Here is a 21,181-nt window from a genome sequence, read left to right as displayed (position 1 = left end):
TAACCTTTTCAGTCTCCTAAACCAACACAGGAACAAAATCAAGATCTTGGGATGAAATGTTTTAAGAAACATCAGAACCACCTCTTCTTACCTCAAAATCTTTTTCAGATCATTTTGATCTTAGCAAACCCGTGACAACCTGAATGAAAAGGAAGCATTTCAGTCTCCAGAGAGGAGCTCCTGCAGTGGAAGATTCCAGGCTCTGGGATGCCTCATGACAATGACTAGCAGCAGTCATATTAGAAATTTGTTTAAGACTTTTTTTGGACAGGTCAACATCTACTGCATAGGGGAAACTTCCAAAATTGAAACAAGTGCTCTCCTCCAACCGTTCCTCCCATCCCACCTAAAATCTAATTCAAAAAATACAAACCATCTTAATGAGACTCACCAGTAGTCTGTTATCAAGCATTGGCTGACCTCATCTCTTACGATGCCCATTTCTTTGCCGATCGCGCCAATGCAATTATTTAGATACATGATACTATTTGGGTTTCCTGCCATAGTTTGCATTGGCCTGGTAATTCCTGATAGAAAAGTGGCCTGTATACAGATTTGTGAGGCAGGTAAGGAAGCAGGACCGTATATGCTTGTGATGACTGCAAGTAAAGGATATTACAAACCCACAGCTTTAAGTACGAATATATCTACTGTAGATCTAAGAATTATGTGTTTCCTGGTAGAAGGCTTTCAGAGTTTCTGGTCTATATCAACCATTCTCAGGAGAATTTGTATTTAACTTTTTTTCATATCTATAATAACAGTTTCATTTATGCTGTGGTACTTCTCCATGGTCCCAGTTTGGATTGAGACCACTTTAGATCTAAACCATCTGGCACTGTACGCAGACCGCACAAAGGCAACCCCTACCTCGTGCAGTAAAAACTTCAAAAATAACAGTACCTGAGGACAGAATTTTGGTTATCTTTTCAGAGGTACATTGTCAGATTGTGAATGTACTACCAGAGTGAAAATGGCAGGAAACCTGACCTCTCTCTGACTTTTCTGAGTGGTTTCATGAATCCAGTTTTTGTTTGCACAAATGGTGCACATGGAGAGAATCCTTTTATTGCTATGAATGAAAGTATTTGTGTGCAAATGAGCACATTCACATGCAAATGGATATATTTGCACAAGAAGCATTTGCCCACCTGCCACACTAGCCTTGGCTTTTCGACTTTCAGTGTCTGGGTGCTCAGAAACAGAGAGTGAATAGAAGAATAAAAATGCCAGCAATATTTCAAAAGTTGAGTGGACGGTCACTATGAACAGTCAGCAAGAAGGAAAAAAGAAAACAAAGGGGAAAAAATTAAGCAAATAGAAAAGTACAGAAAAGATTCTTACAACTGTTCAGATAAGACAAATAGAAGGAGAACTGCTTGTCAGAGCTGAAGCAATGGCAAATTGGAAGCAAAAAAAGTAGAGGAATTACTATAAATTAAATCAAGACTTTTGACAAATTCCTTTGTTCACCTTCTTATTTAGCAATTAAATAAACTGCATGCAAGGATAAAATCTTCTCTGAAATAATGGAGTCTTACCACACTGAGATCCTACAGATGAGACCTGGAGGGACTCTTGCAATACAGGAAAACTAGTTTTTTTCCGTTCATATATTTCAGTTCTTTTTCCTTATACAAATAATCAGCTCAGAAAAAAACAGAAGTGCTGTTGCTTCCCAGACTTGCCTGTGCTGCTCAGGATCACTGCTACTTTGGCAGCACAGGACACTAATCTGTTTCACCAGGCCGATTTGACCTTCTAGGAACAGCGTTAAACACTCAGTATTGAAAAAAATCTTAAGTAGTGCATCATGCAGTTGAGAATCTGCAACCTCAAACCCCATATTATCAGAAGTAGCCAGACTGTCCAGCTCTTTTCTTATCTGTTTATCACTACACCTTGTATGCAACCAAGAAATTGGAGCATATACCCACAAAGTCTATCCCAAAGGAAAAAAAACAAACAACAACCCTCAAAAACCCCCTTGCACCCACGGTGGCCCTTCAGGAGCTGGCTGCTGATATATGCATGCGGCAGGTGGACATTCAGTGAAGCAAATATTAATAAACCCTCTTCAGAGGACTGAGTGGACTTTCTGGATAGAGAGCAGCCTGCCAAAATATGGCTGCTAGGTGGCTGATCCGTTGTGTCTCACAGGAGCCTTCCTGCACCTAGCACAAGATTTTGGGGCCATGCAGCCCCCAGAGACATTTTTTTTTTTCTTTTTAATTTAAAATGTGTGATTACGCCTTACTTTCTGCCACCTGTTCTGCTTATAAACTTCTGCAGGGCCCCCCTCTCTGCTCTAATTTTCAACAAGCTGTCGTGTTACCCTAGCCCATGGAGATACCTCCTCCCCTAGGCATTGAGATGGCTCATGTGCATTCATGTATGCAGAGTGGCAGCTGGCCCTAAGGCCAACCAGGGATGTGACCCATATATCAGATGCTTTATTTTCTTGAAACTGCACCCTGCTTCACTTCTAGCAGTGTTTCTGTAATTTCCATGCCTGTTATAATGGTTTCTGGAAAACTGCAGTTCACAAAAAATGTATGGAAAAACTTGAAACTCTGTTAAAATTTTCAGCATTTCGGACTCAAGACATCCTGGTATCTACGGGAACGCCCCCATGCAAATTCAGGGAGACCTCTCAGACAAAATTAGATGTATTCTCACTGAAATGATAGTCGGTTTGCTCCTACAGAGTAACCCTCCTTACCCACACATTCCTCCTGTTTCTTCACTTCCCACCAGCTCACCAGACAACAAAGCCTCCATGATGTATGTCACTTAATTTTGTGTTACCAAACACTCACCAACATAACTTCAGCTAGTACAAAGCATAGTCTCTGTAAACATTGCTTCAGGGTGTTTGTGGAAATCGTTACAAAACTCCACAAGGTATTATTGTCCAGTAATGCTGCAAAAGAGGAACAAATATGAAAACATTTGCGATAAAAAGCAGTTGTTGATGCCAAAGAGACATTATACTGTGAATCCTCTTCGAACAGAAGTTGCCAGTGCATCTTATTATAGAGCTTAAGTGTGAGATGTATACTGTAAGAACAAAGAACACTCCGGAAAACAGATGTGATCATTATTTTGTAAGGTTTCCTGAAGACCTGTGGATGAGCTCAGTGAAGCAAGATGTCCTGTGAAAATGTGAATACTTGTGCTATTTGAAGAACAGGATATAAAATTAGATTAAGAAATACAGGAGTCTCAGCCTTTGATCTCTAACTGTTTGCAGATCCAAACTTAAAAGCCAGTCGGATCCAGAAATTCTGATTTATTGCTGGATAAGCTTATTTCATTTCTTTATAGTATTTCTAGCTGTCCATGTGTATACATCCCAACACGAAGGACAAGAAAGACACAGCAGCTGAGACTGTGGTCCCAGATGTGTCACACAGAAAATACATAGAGATATGTGGACACCTGGTTAGATGGCTGAAAAACATATATTGAACCACAAAATATTTCCCTGTCACCAAGGTTTCAAAAAATAATTAAGGTAATTTTAAGTCTATACCTTAAAAATTTATCCATATCATCATGTAGAATTTCAAAGCTATAATAAAGTGAAGGTTAGCCTTATTCTGATTGAGCAGGAATTCCACATCAGCCACATGCAGTTGCTAAGCTTCTTTGCAGTACTGATTTAAACAGTTTCTAAAATTAGGTAGCAAGGGAGACAAATTCAATATAAAGTATGTTCTGTAGAAGGGATTAATCTGTTTTTTCTTAAACAAAAAAATTCTCAGCGTGTACGATCTTTGTGGTCACTTTATGTGTCTACTGTAGGGGACAGCAGCAGCAGTGCTACCGATTGTAGATGTAGGCAGAAAGCCTGAACTATCCCAAAAGACGTGAGGAGTTGAGCCAGGTGCTAGAAAGTTGTAATCAAAATAGTCTCTTCACTGCAAGCTTGATCACTGCCCAAGGACAGATTTTTCTAATAATCTCAGTAAGGAAGCCGTTCTTGGCTATACTCGTACACAGACAAGAGAAATTTCAATGTAAAGAAGGTCAGTAAGGCACAACAGTAACCTAAGCAATGGGAGCCAGGGCAGGAAAAAATAGACCATTCACATTATGTGAGGGCTGCGCACACCAAAACAAAACAAGACAAACAAACAAAAGAGATTATGCATATGAAAAATACGTTATTGACCAAAATGAACAGAATCATGCGGAATTATTGATTATATGTTAATGTTCTTGATATTTATAGGAGAGTCAGGGAAAACATGCACCATCGCTGTCCCAGATCATAGCTAAAAATAAGATGCAGTAGTACAAAAGTAACCAGAAAGGGGTTATTAAAAAAATATTAAAAAACAAAAACCAGTTCTAGTATCTTATAGTCTAATAATGCCTATTTTCTAGCCATTCTTTAAACCTGTGTTGTTATGCAGAATGACCAAAGAGGGAGGGGGCAGGGGGATGAGGTGATTGAAGGGTACAAAAATCCTTCGTCTTTCTGTCACCTGTTGAAATTCAGCCCTAGAGAGTAGCAACCAGTAGATATCCAGATTAAATTCTTATGGAGTCCTGTATACACACAATTACTTTAGTCCTTTTCCTGTATTTTCCTCAACCAATTCCTAATGGTTTGGTTATAGTACACAAACTAGCCTTTCAGGGTGGCATGGAAGGGAGGTTTGCTGGTGTGACTGAATCTCAGCAGCTTGTTTTTAATAACAAGCAGACTCTAGTAGTCAAGAGAGATGTTTGCAGGACACTATCCGCTTCCCATTATAGCCACATTTCCAAAATTTTAAGAAGAAACATTTCCAAACAATGTTTGGAATGTGTTCAGGGGCATTTTGTCACTGGGCAACTTTTGGTACATTCTTGGATTAACTTGAAAACACTCCAGTTTGACCCCATGAGTCAAACTGCCTGGGCAACTCAAAACGAGAAGCAGGCTGCAATGCAGTGTGAGATTCAGGCGATGAAAGCAGTCCCCTTGCGCTGTATGAACACATTTCTCCCTGACGATGTCACAGTTTGAAGATTTTGTTTGTGACCAAAACAAACAAAAGCTTTGGGGGCTTTCTGAGTGCTTATGCACCACCATATGAGCATCAGAGATGCAACCACATGAGATATGTTTCCCTCCTCCATTTCCAGCTCTGAACAGGGAACAAAGGGAAGGAAACCTTGGAAGATTTACTGCACACTTAAGGGTTTCTCTTCCCCTGAAGTGACCATTGCAGGATTCCACTCACTGCCCCTAGAAGTATTGTCAAACAGGTTTTCCTCCCTGACAGACACTGTGAATTTGAACAGTGCCTCAAGCATTTCATTTCTCTTCCTTCCCCCAGGAACTGAAATAGATCTCGATGTCTGCACAGAGTGCCTCACTACTATGTGCAGTGCAGCTTGTAAATAAACCCACAAGACTTTACCATGTCAGCTTTTATAAAAATCTGGTTTTAAACATCTCCAAGTTTTAAAACCTCAGCAGCTGTTGAAAGCATTGCCTGTTTGCTGGCCTGTTGCCTTCTGCTCAACGCAGCACCGAGAGCTGCGTGTCCTGTCGTCACGGCCAGTGCTTACGCTGGCATGCTCAGAACAGCTCCTGCTCAGATCCCAGCCATGGCATTTTATTAAACCACACAGTTATCACCATAACCTCACATTTGGGCCTGAGGAACCTAGCTCTGGTAGTAGTGTGTATTTTCAGTTCAAAGGCTGGAGCCAGGAGATTATTAAATCCCCCAGCTGTGAGAAAATGTTGTCATCCCAGAGTCAAACCAATGAGAAAGCACACAGCTCCCTCAGCCTCCTCTTTAGGCTGGAGTCAAGTAATTTACTCCGTATTTTCAGACTGGTAAAATTAATTCCCTTCAAACCCTTGAATCCCTCACCTTCAGGTTTTACATCTTCCTCAACTGCTGGATTAACAGTACACGACTTGGGCTTTTTACACCCTGTAGGCACTAGTGGATGACTGCAGGCAAGAAAAAAACAAGGTTTTTCACCCCATTTCAGAGTTCCCAGATTTCTTATGCCTGCCTGTCCACCCAGCTAATAATGTTTTGCCTGGACAGGGCATTACACAGCAGTTTTCACCAGAATTTGTCATCCTCTATGAAGCATTAATTCGTATAGAAATTACGCTTAGTCACACAAGACAGTTAAAGGAGCAGTCCCACAGACAACTATGTTCTTGCACAGAAACACCACCAAATATTAAGACGACATGATAGTAATGAACAAGGTTGCCCATCTCACCCCACTGAAAATGAGAGAGCACATTTGCACATACCAACATGATTGCATAAAATGGGAACTGAACTCAGGAGTACATCTCCAAAAATACAGGCTCAGAGAGATGAGACAACCAGCAGCATCATGACAGGGAACTAAATACGCTTCAGGAGGTCCAATGTGTCTTATCCCATAAACCACTATGCCACACTGTGCGTTAAGGGCTTGGAGAAAATATCTATTCTCTCTGCAGGGGAATAAAGCCTGTATCTACAGCACATAAAAAATAAAAGTTCAAGACTGATGAGAATCAAAAGTAACAAAGCAACACCTCTCTTATTTCTAATTCCACAAGGCAATGATGTTAATATTAATTAATCAAGAAAACCCTTACCACTGCTTTTCAAATGTTCGTTCATGTTCTGCACGCTGCACCAGATCCTTCAGTGACTCGCAGGTTCTAGGACTGTGAGGGAGACAGGGCTACTCGGGGCTACAAGAAAAAAAATTATGTAGTCCTTTCATCACAGATTATCCCTTAAGTGGAAACCATAAATTAAGGATCTATATTTATATTACAGCCTTTCTTGAGAAATCTTACGTATTTTACCGAATGATAATTTCAGTTCTAAGTAGACTTCATCAATGTCTACAGGTGTTTTAATCATCTATTGGTATGTACTTACAGGGAGTTTGACGGAGCGTGCTCTACAGCACTAATAAAAAATACTGATCTATAGCTCTAAAGTACCTTAGCGCAGAGTCATAATCCCATTCCAATAGGGCTTATTAATGTGATTTTTTCCTTTTTGTGATTTAATGGGCAATGACTATTTTATGCGAAATTTAGCCTTCCCACATGAGGCTCATAAACCAGAGAGCAGACAAAAGAATGATGATAAACCATGCCATCACAGATAAATGTAAATGAATATAAATTAGACACACATCTCTGTCAAAGCTTCAGATGCTCATGTTGGAGATCCTTGACCAAAGCAATAACTGTTCTCCAAAATCCCCTCATTATCTCATCCCTTTGTTTGTTGATTCACCTTAAAGACCTTACACATAGTTTCAGATTGGCTTCCAAATATTCATACATGTGACATGCTGCAATGGACATGGTGCCTGACATTAGTGAAATTCATGAAATATTTTCAGATTTTGACACCTCATTTTTTTAGAAGTGGTTTCTGAATGCTTCAAGTGACAGATTCAGGGCAAGGTGCAGGAGCAGTGTGGAGGAAGCAAACGAACCAAACTCCCATCCCTTGAACTGGCAACTCTGTCATGCAACGTGATGGGGAGACAGGCACCACAGCTCCTCAGGACTCCCGCTAATCCTGCACCAAAAATTTACTGTCAAATCACTTTTGAAGATTCTAATGAGAAGGCTAATTCGCTGCCTGTATTTTTGATATTGTGAAACTTTGCATCTTCCAGAAATGTCACTAATTTCCATGCTGTTTTACACGGTAGGTGTGAAACAAGTTAGACATTATTCCTTGCCAAACTAAAAATCCAAGAAATACTGGACTTGAGCATCACACAGATGAAATTTGATACAAATTTGCAGTAACTAGGTAGCTGACAAAAATCAAGGTGCAGATTCTGAAGACAAACCCCATGAATTTGGTTTTATTGTTACATTATTTTACTCACCAAGGTCCTTTCAGCTGTGTTTGGCCTGTACCAGAAAGTCTCATTACTTTGCTTTTGTGATGTTAATGACAATAGCAATGATTTTTAGAAGGCAAATGTCAGCTAACACAGAGCCATCTTGAGTTTATTTTGTGACTGTGCATCTAGAAATATTTGCTACAATTACTCACGTAGCTGGGGCAGCTGTCTGGATCATATTTAGTTGGTTTGGGAATTGTGTGCTATTTTGCACAAGCCAGACAGGCCTTTTGAATAAGTGGCTTTAGTGTCTTGGTAGATGGCAATAGTGGCTAAATGATTGAATGCAGGAGATGGCAAAAATAACAAGTCAGTACCAATTATCACATTTTTAGGGTGTCATAGAATAATGATGGCACACAGCTTTTGCAGGAGGAAATTATCCAGCTTTGCTGGTCGATTCAGATGCCAAGCTCCAAATTTGCTTGTTTGATTGCGCTGGCTTTCTTTCCTCAGAGACTAGAAAAAACTCCCATAAGCTTTCATTGGCCTAAATCAGAAACATCTGTTAAAAGTATGAATCACTCATTGGTTGAGATCAACAGTCAGAAACGTGCACAAGGGCAGATTTTTTCCCCTCAGGTAGGTGACAAGTCAGTCATACGCCATCATTATTCTGCATGTCAACCTATGCGTATATTTCATTGAATTGCTAACTCAGCCCAAGCCTGCATCTTTCTTTGAGTTCTCTTAATGATAGTCTAAGTTTAAAATTAAACATCCTACACATTTCTGTCTTCCTTCAAACCAGTGCTTCGTTACTCTTCACAACAGCATACAAATGCATCAGAAGTTCCAGCAAGCTAAGGGGAAAAAATGTCTTCCAGTCCTTCAGAGTAGCTGAGATACAGTGGAAACATAAAGTTAAATATTAATTTCTTTTCCAGCTCATGTTCTTCTGGTTTAGATAGAGATTTGATTTAGAGCATTCTGTGAAACCACTTCTAGCTGATGCACGCTACAGACTTAGCAGGATCCACATCGTTGCTGTTTTTGAGGGAAAAACAAGGCTCCATGTACAGGTATCAGCTATACCCCACTGAAAATAAGCATAAATACAGAGGACTATTCAGCACATTACTGTGAAGTGTCCGTGTTCGGGTATGTTTGTCTGGCTGTGCTAATTGCATCCAAACCCCCCGCCCACGCTCCTGCTGGCACTGCTCCATCTCCCCATTTACTATAGCTCTGCCTCTTCCCCTCTAATAGATTCTGGCATATTCTCCAATCCCACTATTCTAATCCTGACATCCCTTTGCCAAATTGTGGAGGCAGCTTGAGGAAAAGGAAAAACAAAACAAAGCAACCATCATCTTCAGCTGAAACTCACCCGCCTGCATGGCTGCCTTCCAACGTCTCTGCCAGTGCCTGGTTGCTCCAGGAGCTACTGCAGGAGTTGGAAACTTGAGAGGAAGGAGAAAAAAATACACAACAGGCACAGAAATGAATGTTAGTGGCTTCAAAAGGAACAGCCATCTGTTTTCCTTACTCCCTGGCAGCAGCAGGAGCTCTGTGCAGTGAGGATGGAGATTTGGCAGGTTTCTGTAACCCTGTTGAGCTTTTACTGTCCCTACCAGCATCCCCTGCTGCTTCTCTCCATGCTCTCAGACCAATTATACTTTGATTTTTCCCTGCAGCAGCAGTGCCTACACAACCTTATACTCATGGGCACTTTAATCGCCAACACCTAGTCAAAACCTACCTCTTAAGCATGGCATTCCTAAATTCGGAATTAGTATGGTTTTGCAGCCATTTTGTATCCAAACCATAAGAAAACTGGTTTTAAAATGTAGCTGAGACAGAGTTTACACCTGAGAAAAATAACTTTAGTTCCGTGATAGCACAGTCTGACCTATATCACCCAAGATGTCAAGAAAAATTGTGTTATATTTTCCCACTGTGGCTGCCATTTGAATTTTTATTTGCATAATGCTGCTTTCCCATGCTGAAGGTTGCCAAGAAAACAGAGCATGAAACTTGTCACAGAAATGCAACAAAGAGGATTCGGGGATTTTATTTTCAAGTAGATTTGAACTGATGTCAGTGTATTTCATTGCTATAAAAATCAAAATAGAAATTTGCTCTGTGTTTAAGTTTGTTATTAATATTTCTCATTGTGATGTGCTGTAGATCAAATTTTAAGGAAAGCAGCAAGTACTAGAAAAACTGCAGGAGGTGAAAGAATATAAGAACGTACATTAGGCACACCAAAAAAAACAGCTACTCACAACCACAATCTTCTCATAGAGTAGCAGCTTTTTAGTGCATTTCTTCGAGGCTGTTTCTGTTCTCTGTTATCACAGTTTTAATATAATTTACAATCACTTCCTAGAGACTTAGTTATCCGGATTTTACAAAGCATTATCTGCTTTAGGGAACACCAGAGTGCTGCATACAGTAATCTGTAGTGCAAGAACAAGAGCAGCTGGTGTAGCTTACATAAAGTGGCAAATAGCCCAATGCAATAAAATGTAAGCATGTGCATAGCAAGAGCAACTATTGGCATAGAACAGATGCCAGAATGTGTTTCTGTTTGGATCACAAATAAAATTATCTGTTTATCTTCTATCATAATGAAGACAAAACATAAGGATACTATTTCCACAAATTTGGGGATTCCACATTCTCTTCGAAATTTAGATGTTCTTATTTTTATTTACGTATATTTAGTGCTTCCAGTTACAAGGCCCGGGTTCTCACAAAGATCTAAGCAAGCTGAAATCCAGTTAGATAATTTATCTGTCACCTTATCACCTTCATTGTGGATTTTGGGGAGGTTCTTTGTTCTGCGGTGAGTTTTTTCATTTGTTTTGTTTTGTTTTTACATAAAAGCAGAAGTAGCTAAATGAAACATGGAATCAGTGAGTGGGGATTTTTTGTTTGTTTTGTTGTTTTGGGGTTTTTTTAAGGAGTTTGACCATTCAAACAGACAGTCCTTGCCTCAGACAGTTTATTCTTTTCTTACTATTCATAGTTGTGCTGCAATAACTTTAACCACCAGGTGTACTTGGATCACAGATTACTCTGGTCTTGTATTACCAGAAGCAAATTGAAAGAAGGTTTGAATTGAGCTGCATCCCAGCTGCAATATGCATTGGACAAATATACAGTAGTTGATGGTACAACAAAGATTCCTGGGATAGAGACAAGGGGAAAGATGTGACCTGCTTAAGTTTAAGTTTCTGAAGCTGTTGAAATATAGATGAAAAATAGTAGCAGCAATCTCTATCACATCAAGATCCATTCTGCTCATGGACTTAGTCACAATTTTATCACTGGCTGCAGAGGGTGCAGTTTTAGATCCTATATTTTCCATTGATGTCCAAAATAAAGATGATCTTATGAAAACTCTACATGCTGTCAGAAGAGTTCAGTAGTCCCTCCTTTTAGGAAGGCCTTTACAAATCCCCTGTAAGGTTGTGGTTTGGGGTTTTTTTTCTTTTTTTCTTTTTTTCTTTTTTTCTTTTTTAAAGCAGCGTTCACTGAGTTTGGTTCTGCAAGATGATCAGGTCATTTTCCACTCAAAGGGCCTTGCCAGAGGTGCTTAGTGTTTCAAAGAATTAGTCACTTAGAAGTCTTTGTTTCCTTATAATTGAAAGCAACACAAACTATAGGCCTACAAATACACATAACCAGAGTTCTTGTTTTCAACCAACTCTGTCTATAAGCCACTGGCCAAGTTATTTGCTGAAGAGTGAAATCACTCCATGGGTCAGTGTTAACAGGTTTGAGATAAAAGGAGGGAAAGCAAAGTGTCTGCTTCGATTAGTTTTCTCCATCTTTTTGTGGGCAAACTGTAGTGATACTAAAACGTAACGTCTTGCTTTTTGCGTAATGATAAGAGCAGATGCGTGGCTTAACTCTGCGTGACAGCCACAGTGACTCTGTATGCAACACATTTGATGAGTGTTTCGTGAAAGCTGAGACAGTTCCTGGACCCTGTCCATAACAGTCCTTCTCTGTGGCTATAGTCACACATTTAATGTGAGAAGAAACTCCAGAGGAAATCTTTTCTTACTCTCTTTGCTACGACTGCAAAGTCATCTAAAGAGAAGTGAATGTTGGGAACTCAGCAGAGGGAGCTGCCCCATTCATCTGAGTGGGTTAACCCAGCTTCCCAGCAATTATAGTTTTAACATTGCTGTTAATAAAGCTTTCTTGTAAGGTCATATACCTTCCACAAGTAAATTCCCATTTTCAGTGTCACAAGTGAGTAGGACTTTGGATGTAATGCTTACCTTCTCCCATCTCCCCTCCTCATAACTTCCTAGTCAAGAAGGTGCTCGTCCTAAAGAACCTACAAGAACCTGTGGGTGGTTTGAAACTCACAGTATCACAGTATGTTTGGGATTGGAAGGGATCTCAAAAGATCATCTAGTCCAATCCCCCTGCTGGAGCAGGAACGCCTAGGTGAGGTCACACAGAGCACGTCCAGGCGGGTTTTGAATGTCTCCAGAGAAGGAGACTCCACAACCCCCCAGGGCAGCCTGTTCCAGTGCTTTGTCACCCTCACTGAGAAGAAGTTTCTTCTCAAATTTAAGTGGAACCTCTTGTGTTCCAGCTTGAACCCGTTACCCCTTGTCCTGTCATTGGTTGTCACCAAGAAGAGCCTGGCTTCATCCTCGTGGCACTCACCCTTTATATATTTATTAACACTAATAAGGTCACCCCTCAATCTCCTCTTCTCCAAACTAAAGAGACTCAGCTCCCTCAGCCTTTCCTCATAAGGGAGGTGCTCCACTCCCTTAATCATCTTTGTTGCCCTGCGCTGGACCCTCTCCAGCAGTTCCCTGTCCTTCTTGAACTGAGGGGCCCAGAACTGGACACAATATTCCAGATGGGGTCTCACCAGGGCGGAGTAGAGGGGAAGGAGAACCTCTCTTGACCTACTAACCACCCCCCTTCTAATACACCCATGCCATTGACCTTCCTGGCCACAAGAGCACAGTGCTGGCTCATGGTCATCCTGCTGTCCAGAAGGACCCCCAGGTCCCTTTCCCCTACACTGCTCTCTAATATGTAATTTCCCAACCTATACTGGAACCACAAAAAGCATCAAACCAGTCCTGCTGTTCACATCTTGAGAGTGCCACCAAGCCACTGGGAAGTGAAGAGTACTGAGAGGAAGAAGCACACTCTGCAGAGAAAGAACAAACAAAAAATATATTTTTAAAAATAATTCCACAGTTTTGACTTCCAGCAGTTGTGAGTCTCCCCCATTTGTACATAGGAACACCTGCAAAACACATCAGAGTCCATCACAGCCAAAGGACAGAAAGTTATACTTTGCACGTGGATCTCCATGAAATAAAAAAATGAGGGAAACATCCAGTTTAGCATGAACTTTATGGTCTGGATTGTGCTTTGGAGGCTTAGCCCTTTCTCAGGTGCCAGGAAGAATGAGGAGTTGTTCTGCTGGTATTTTGGCATTTTAACACAAATGCCTCCTGGGGCCTAAAAAGCGTTTCCTGGAGCAGCAACTACCTGCTGGGTTCAGCGGGTGCAGCCTGGACTCGGTGCTCACTGGCAGATCTGGCACATGGTCCTGCAAAGGAATGGGACTTGGCATCTCACCCCTGTCACCCTCAGTGGCTCAGAGCTTCTCATGCCGCATTTTTGTTCTTATGACCCTGACCCTGCTTAGGAAGATCATCACTCCCAGCACAGACCCTGCTCCTCAGGAGCAGAGCCAATGAAGGAAATATTCCTTGAACTCTCTCTGTCCTGAAACATTAGCATTACTAATAGAGCTCCCAGGTGCCGTGATAGTTTGCGTAATATTAACACCTGCCTGCTGCAGTGACACAAGCAAAGTAAAGACATTTGGCCAATATACAGTAAGAAATTACTTTCCAGCACTACAGAACCGGGCCAGTTATTATACAAACAGGTCAGCTATAGCTAAGAGATAATCCTGTTCCGGTCTGACAGCCATCCAATCCTCCGGATGCATATATGTTTTTTAAATGGTCACTTTAGCTCTGCATTAAAGGTTTGTTTGAAGCCAAGAGCTCATTGCCCTAAGAAAACTGCATTCCTCTGGGTTAATATTTCACTTGACAGGAATCCTTTCTGGCCAGAGATCGACTACGCAAACAGGTTTGTATCTCACTGTTTCCAGGAACAAGAGTTTTTCAAACGCAGGTGAATCAAAACATACACTCACCAATTCTCTTTCTTCTATTTAAATCCGTAACTTCAGGTGTATTCTCTTCTCTAAGAACAGCATGTTTCTTTACATTGGTTACATATTATTTGAGTAGAGTATATTTATGTTAATAACAAATTGAATACTATAAAAGCATATGGTTTCAGAACTCACACATAAAAAGCCGTTAGAATTTTTTCGTCTCAAGGGGACACTCAGGGCATCAAATCCCTTTCTTTTCCATTTGGGACTAACTGGCCTCACTGGGTCTAATCTCATACCAGGAAATCTGTCTTCCTGCTACAATTATTATTATCTCCTCTGAGTAACATTCAAAACAAACATAACACACAATAAAAATATCACATATGGCTACATTACCTAATCTTCTGTTCCTATCCTACAACACATCCGTCACTACAAAAGAGCTCTACCTGTCTTCTAAAAGCTTTTATATCTGTAGCTGCTGCTTATGTCTTACCTTACGTAAAGTGGGCAACAGCACAGTTTGGATTTTATACTCCCACTTTCACATTTTACTTTTGTCTCCCTGGAGCCTGCTACAAGGAAGTGCAGCAGAAATTTGGGAATTAAGCTGGAAACAGGAAGACTGGGAAAAAAACAAACACAACTGAGTCAGAAAAGCAAGTGATTCAAGTGAGTGAGTTTAATAAGGACAATAAATCCCAGGGAAATTAGAAACTGGATGTTGACAATAGAGTTTGCTTTTAATAATTTTGTAAAATGCTTATTTCTTTTTGAGTGCTTTCAGTCTCACAACAGCAAATCTTTACTGAAAATGTGTGTGGTGAAAATAAACAAGACTGCTTCAACAACTTTCTGGGCCAAGTATAGCTTGCCTACAAAGTCTCTGTCCAACTCTTTAGGTAGGATAGAGGTACTATTGTTTCTTGGCTTCCAAAAAGTGCACCAGCCATTACCCAGCAGCAAGTTTTCTAAAATGCTAGAGAAACAGTATCATTCTACATCACTTACAAACACACTGATCATAAATATTAATATTAACTGTTTATAGGACTAACCTCAGACTGCCTCTTCAGAGCACATCTAACTACCTCTATTTGCCAATAAATCAGTGATTAAGTTAACAGGGGAGTCCTGAATCCTTAAGCCTCATAAATAAAAGCAGAAGTTCCCAGTCCCGGTGCTACCAGTGAAATCTATGTGGCTTGCACCTTGTGCCCTTCTTGGCCTTCTCAAACACCAGCAGGTGATGACTCAGATCATGTTGCTTATTTCCTCCTCTGCCCTGGTTTCCTGAGGAAGCAACAGCCCTCCGTAGTACAATATGCATCAGTTGCATGATTAAAACTGGTAACCTCAGCCTGGTAACAAGGGCATGTCTGTTATGTCAGGGCAATTTGTAAGCATCCTGGGTCATTCAGCAAGACTGCTTGCATGTCCTGTCCTATTACCTGACTTTTACCCATCACATGTCAGAGAATGTATGAATTTTCATCAAATTCTAGATAGGTCTCATCCCACCATGAGAAGCTGTGGTCCCATGATCCTCAAATGTCTCTGTAGGAAGCTCTGTGCCTTCTTCTACCTGAAATGTTGGGCACCATTAAGGCTATAGGGACAAATGTACTCATCTAGTATCAAGTCAGTCAACAGAAGGCTACAATGGCTTAATTCCTGTTTCAGTTTCAATAGCTGTGTTCAGTTTTCCTAAAATATCCATTCTTGATTCAATATTTTCTAGTAATGGAGGATTACTGCAACCACTGGTAGCCACAACCTTTGGTTACCAGGTCATTAATCACTGTAGTTGTTGAAAATATAGCTTTCCTTTCCGGTGTAGCTACAATTTCCTATTTTCTATTTGGGCAGTAGGCTGAGGACTCTTATTCTAAAACTTCTGTGCCTTCTATAATTTTTTTAGTAGATTGTCATCAAGCACCTCATCTTTTAAGAGCTAAGTCAACTGAACCTCATTAAAGTTTCTGTTGCTATTTTTTCAGCCCTTTAATTCTTGTTTTACATCTTGTCTGTACTGCTTCCAGCTTAGCAGCTCTCTAGGTCTTTTGATTCCCCCATTGCAGCGTGAATGGAGTGGGGGCATTAGAAATGTCCTGAGCATTTGCAACAGCTGCTATGACCACGAGTGGGCATATTGCTGCTGCCAGTGCTCAGAGCAGGAGGGAGGAGAGGTAAGATGGAAAGTCTTATTACCCCTTAATCTTATTCCCCTTCTGGTACCTCTACATGGTGCTCACTGTGACATGTTAAAAATTATCACTGGGACAGTTGTAGTCCATTTGATCTTTGCCTTCTTGGCTTTTCTTTTGTTATTCTATTTTATTAGTCAAGGTGCCACAAGTCAAAAATTCTTATAAAAATCTTTGCTTATTATGTTGCTATTATTACAGAAGTTTGTAGCCTCATTCAAAAACATTAAGGTAATTCAATAAAACCTGATGGAGAAAGGGTTGGTTGGTTGTTTTTCTTAAAAAGATATCTTTGTAATTGTAATGAAGCTCACATTGATTTGCTCTGTTAGTTGCCTTTCTTTGCCCAGGTCTCTCTTCACAGCCGGTCTGTTCTACCTTTCCATTTGAATTCAGTAATATAAAGGTGTGCTTAGATGTAAATGTGGTGGCAATGTTGTCAATCATTATTCTACAGTAGCAGGTCTCCATTTATGTAAAAACTGTTATTTACCCTATCACAAGATTCTTCCAGATGACAGTAATTTTTTTTTGTATTATTACTTGCTCTTTCTGTCAAAAAACATTGTCTCAACAGTGTATTTAGCAGCTTAGAACATCAAAAAAAGGGGAAAAAAAAATAGCCCAAATCCCAACAACACAATTCTCTAGTTGCCAACTTGCACATTATCAGAAAAGACCACAGAACAAGGGAGGTGAGAGGAAATTCTAGATCAATACCTGCCACGCTCCAGCCAAGCCCTCTAGATTAAAGTCTTGTCTTACTGGAGATGGGGCAATCCCAGATGAGTGTTTCTGTGGATTGCGGAGCTTCAGGGTGAGGGAAGCCCCCTTGCCTAACTGAAGGTACTTTCATATTTGTATGGCCTTTCTGTAATATCAGGTGTTAACATTTGAGTTAGAAACATTATGATAGGTTTGTTTTTTTTTTTACTCTGAAGGTGTATATTAGCTAGAACTGGAATATTCTGTTAATTTTGAGAAACCCTAGGTAAAGAACTCTGTTTAACATAACATGTGCAAAACTATTTTGAATTCTATCAAAACTTATTTCATCACCTAGACCTGCATAACATACACAAAAGCAAGAAGCAAGAACTGGTTAAAGATTTCAGAAGAAACAAACAAGCAAAAGCAGAGTACTTTAGCCACACAGATTTTATATGTAATATTTATATATATAAAACATGGAAATTGAAAACTGCATTGACTGCAATTCCTATAGTATGCAGCTTCCAGGATAATGGGCTGGACGTTTTCCTCCTTTGTTTATTTAATGAGAATACTTCTCTCTCTTTTCTTCCCCCCCGCCCCCAGTGACGCAGGTGTTGGGTTAATCTTTCAACTCCTGCAGAGGACACGAGATCAGAACACTAATGGAATTCCAGTGAGGTGGCTGGGCATCATTCGCTCATTACTGTATCTCATTCTTCAGTTATTGCAATGCAGTGACAGAACACCCATCCAAGTTAGAGATATAGTTGCAAAGGTCAAAGGAGATCATTTCCATTCCAGCACTTTATTTGTTTTCTTCTAGTATGAGGGAAAAAATCTTCATGCTTATCCTACTTTCTTCATTAAAAAACACTCAACAACATGGAACGGTTATCAACAGACCTCACCATATAGGGGGAACTTATGGCTGTCTCATTCTCCAAGTCCTATCAAATCTGTGTGTTTGTAAATTAAAGCTTTGTGACTTGATCCAAAGCCATCTGAAATTACTTATTCACATTGATTTCAATCAGTTTGGAATGAAGACGTATCTAAAATTAATTCTAAATCATTAGAACAACACTAGCTACTACCACTTTTTATTATGTTGTAGAAACTACTCAGTCACTTTTTAAAAATGACATCTAATGTATTTAAAACAAGGCTAAGTGAGGGATGTGCCTTGTACTGAAGAGGAGAGCCTAGGGAAAAGTGCATCTTCTGTTCTGTGTCAAATATATTCTAGTGGCAATTACAGCCTAAAGTGAGCGTAGTTTTAACAACAGTTAAGGTAAAAGTCCATCAAGACAAAATATAGAAGGACAATGACCAGACTGAATAAAGATTTTTTGGTTATATGAAGTATGTTATACAAGTGCATAATCTAGAACACATACATTTTACAATTTACTTAAGCCCATCATCTTTAAATATTCGCACATAAATACAAACCACGCCAGGGTATGGTCACGCTGATGCATGTCCCAGGGCCTCTCCCATGCAAGATGCAGTGACGCCTTTGAGTGACAGCTGGAGTGTGTGAACAGACCTCGTGCAGCACAGAACACATGGAAGAGCTGCTGTTCCACCTCAGGACCATGTCTGAAGTTCTTGCATTTGGTTTCATTCAGAGTGGGCACACTCAAAACCTTTCACACATTCTCATAGGCAATAATTTCCACACATTTGTTCAAACCAAAGGCAGAGATTCGTGATTCAGAAAGGGGAGGAAGGAGTGGAGGAATGATTGTGTAATTCCATAACTATTTTAGCATTTTACTAGTCTTTGAACTCTGCAAATAAATTGGGCTACAGGAATAATTCTAGGAAACAACAATGTATTATATGCTAAGTACCTTCTCAGGTGTTTGTATATAGGGAAGGTATTTGAATAATACTGTTTAGGTTTTATTAACTCTAGTGTTTGCAGCCACGTCTGCACGGAGTGATCTACCTGAAAGCAAATGCAAATAAGCAGAGTTAAAGCATGTCTAATGTGAGCAATGGGGTGTTTATGCTATCCTCACACATACCAAACAAGCAAGTCTACCCACTTTTTTGTTTGCTATTTACCCCTTACACAGCATGTACTCTACAACTGTCTTAACATGTGTTGGCATGTCTGACCCTTATGTGAAAGACGATGAGGATTGTTTGCTTCACTGCATGTGTACCAGACGTTAGAGTAATGCAAAGAAAAAAATGAATTATTCTTCTGATCTGATTATATCACCCCCCCCGACCTAATAGTGCAGTGCTTCTGCTCTTTTCTGCTCATTTTACAAAGGAAAAAAATAACTAGAGTAAGCAACAATGAACAGGGAGCTGTATGTACGTAATTTTCCAGTTTTGTTTGACTTGAAACAAAATGACTTTTTTTATCTTTAAGAATTAAGATATGGAGTACAGAACAAAGGACTACGCAAATAAGGTGGAAAGAACAGTACCCAGTCTTTACCTGGCCTGACTCTCCAGAGCTGACAATGCCTTTCTTTTGCAGATTCCTGATCATGTCGAAATGGAAATTTAGTTATAGTTATTTTGTTTCATCATGGCCAGTCTGAAACAACTGCCACCCAGTTGACAGAAACATTCACAACTGGAATGAAATCAAATTTGTTCAAGGAGATATAGTGCTCCAGAGCACTTCATCACTTGAAGGAAAAGGAGTCAGATCACCAAATCTTCACGTAGTGACTCGGAAGTAACACTTGAATAATTCAGCTTTACTACCTAGATGTGCTTCTATAATGGCCACTTCTAAAATATATTTTCCCTTTCAACGGAATTGTTTGACCTTTCTGCATGGCTTGCTGACTTGGAGCGTGGGTGACTCCAAGTGAGTGCACCTGCACAGCCAATTACCCGCACACGTCTGAGCCCAGCTCGGCACACAGACCCGCACCTGGGATGGAAAGAAGCAATTACAAGAACTTAGGCATTACTGAAAGGATGTGGAGCTGAAACAAGGTTTTAAAAAATTGTTGAAGTGGATGAAAGGGCAACCATTAAAAAAGCAACGTTTTGTAGATTTTCAGGGTGGAGAAAGCCACATGAAAGGATTAAAAACTGAAAGGGTAGTCACTTAATTTTACAAATAAAAGTTTATTAAGCTGGTTAAGTTGTGAATGAGCTAGTTTTAAATAATAAAGGTACATATATATGTAAAAAAGGTAAATGGAAAATGTTTACTGTTTGAGTCAGTCAAATTTTGCTATTGGACAGAGTTGTACAAATATTAACTTCATAAATGATGCTGTTCATTTATGAATCAAGTTTCATTTGTTGTTCATTTACTGAAGATTATATGCAAACAAATACAAATAAAGTGCCCTGGCTTACTAACATAATATGGAGAACTAGGTAAACATTTTAATGAAAGTTTTAAAAGGCTGAAAAGGCAAAACAAAACTTTAAATATAAGTTAACTCAGGTTAGAGAGAGATGATGTTTCAATACCAGGAATTCAGCATGAGGAAGAAAAATAATTTTCATACACTACTGGAAGATAATTCTAGCTGCGTAAATGGTGCTGTTGGTTTATGTGTCTGAAAAGGAGATAGAAACCTCCTCAGGAACAAAAAACCCAGACCATATTTTATATTGTATGCAGTTTTAAAAAAGCCAGGATGGTTGGCCGCAGCTGGGGTGAGCAGCGTTCGGCACCACTGCCACCCTCACAGATGGGTGAGTCAGGACAGACAGACCCATTTTGTGCAGGGTCTGGTCCAGGCTGGTGAGGTGCTGATCATCTGCGCTTCACAAGTGTGTGCCCCTGCTCTGCCTCAGCTGCTGGGCACTGACTAGAATATTGGGAGTGTCAATTGTTTTCCTGGAAGTGTTGTATTAACCATGGAAGTGGTGCCAGCTCACCAAAGCTCTGTCATTCAAAGAGGTTTTACTATTTTAGGGAGAATATGGCAGGATCCAGCTTTGCCAGCCACTCCACAGCCCCACGAGTATTCCTCCGTTGCGGGAGCCATGCTGCAGGGCTGCAATCATCTTCATCTCCCAACGAAGGCACCTGCAGTACAGGTGCATTTCTGGTGAAAGCTGCATTCGTAAACAAGGTCACCTTTCTACCACCTCTCTTGGCAGCAGAGAGGACTAATGGACAGTGGTGTGGTCAGATTACGTGGCAGGACTGGGTGGGCAATGAAAAGGGTCAAACACTGATGCTGGTGATTGAGGAGACAGCACTGAGGCAGAAGGGTACTATTTCTGT

At 40.3% G+C, this 21,181-nt stretch overlaps 2 long non-coding RNA genes across 2 annotated transcripts in view; one reads left to right on the top strand and one right to left on the bottom strand.

The window, feature by feature from the left end:
* LOC136103198 (uncharacterized) overlaps nt 1–21,181 on the top strand; it is a 74,030-nt gene that overhangs the window by 35,472 nt on the left and 17,377 nt on the right. The window lies entirely within an intron of this gene.
* LOC139828358 (uncharacterized) lies at nt 1,196–9,386 on the bottom strand. Its single transcript, XR_011739871.1, has 4 exons — nt 9,233–9,386; nt 6,617–6,715; nt 2,820–2,923; nt 1,196–1,262 (listed from the first exon to the last, which is right to left on the bottom strand). It is a non-coding gene; the product is annotated as an uncharacterized lncRNA (long non-coding RNA).

This window comes from Patagioenas fasciata, chromosome 7 (assembly GCF_037038585.1).
Source record: "Patagioenas fasciata isolate bPatFas1 chromosome 7, bPatFas1.hap1, whole genome shotgun sequence".
Taxonomy (NCBI): Eukaryota; Metazoa; Chordata; class Aves; order Columbiformes; family Columbidae; genus Patagioenas; species Patagioenas fasciata.
The sequence above is the reverse complement of the archived record's forward strand: the minus strand, read 5'-3'. Positions and strand labels throughout refer to the sequence as shown.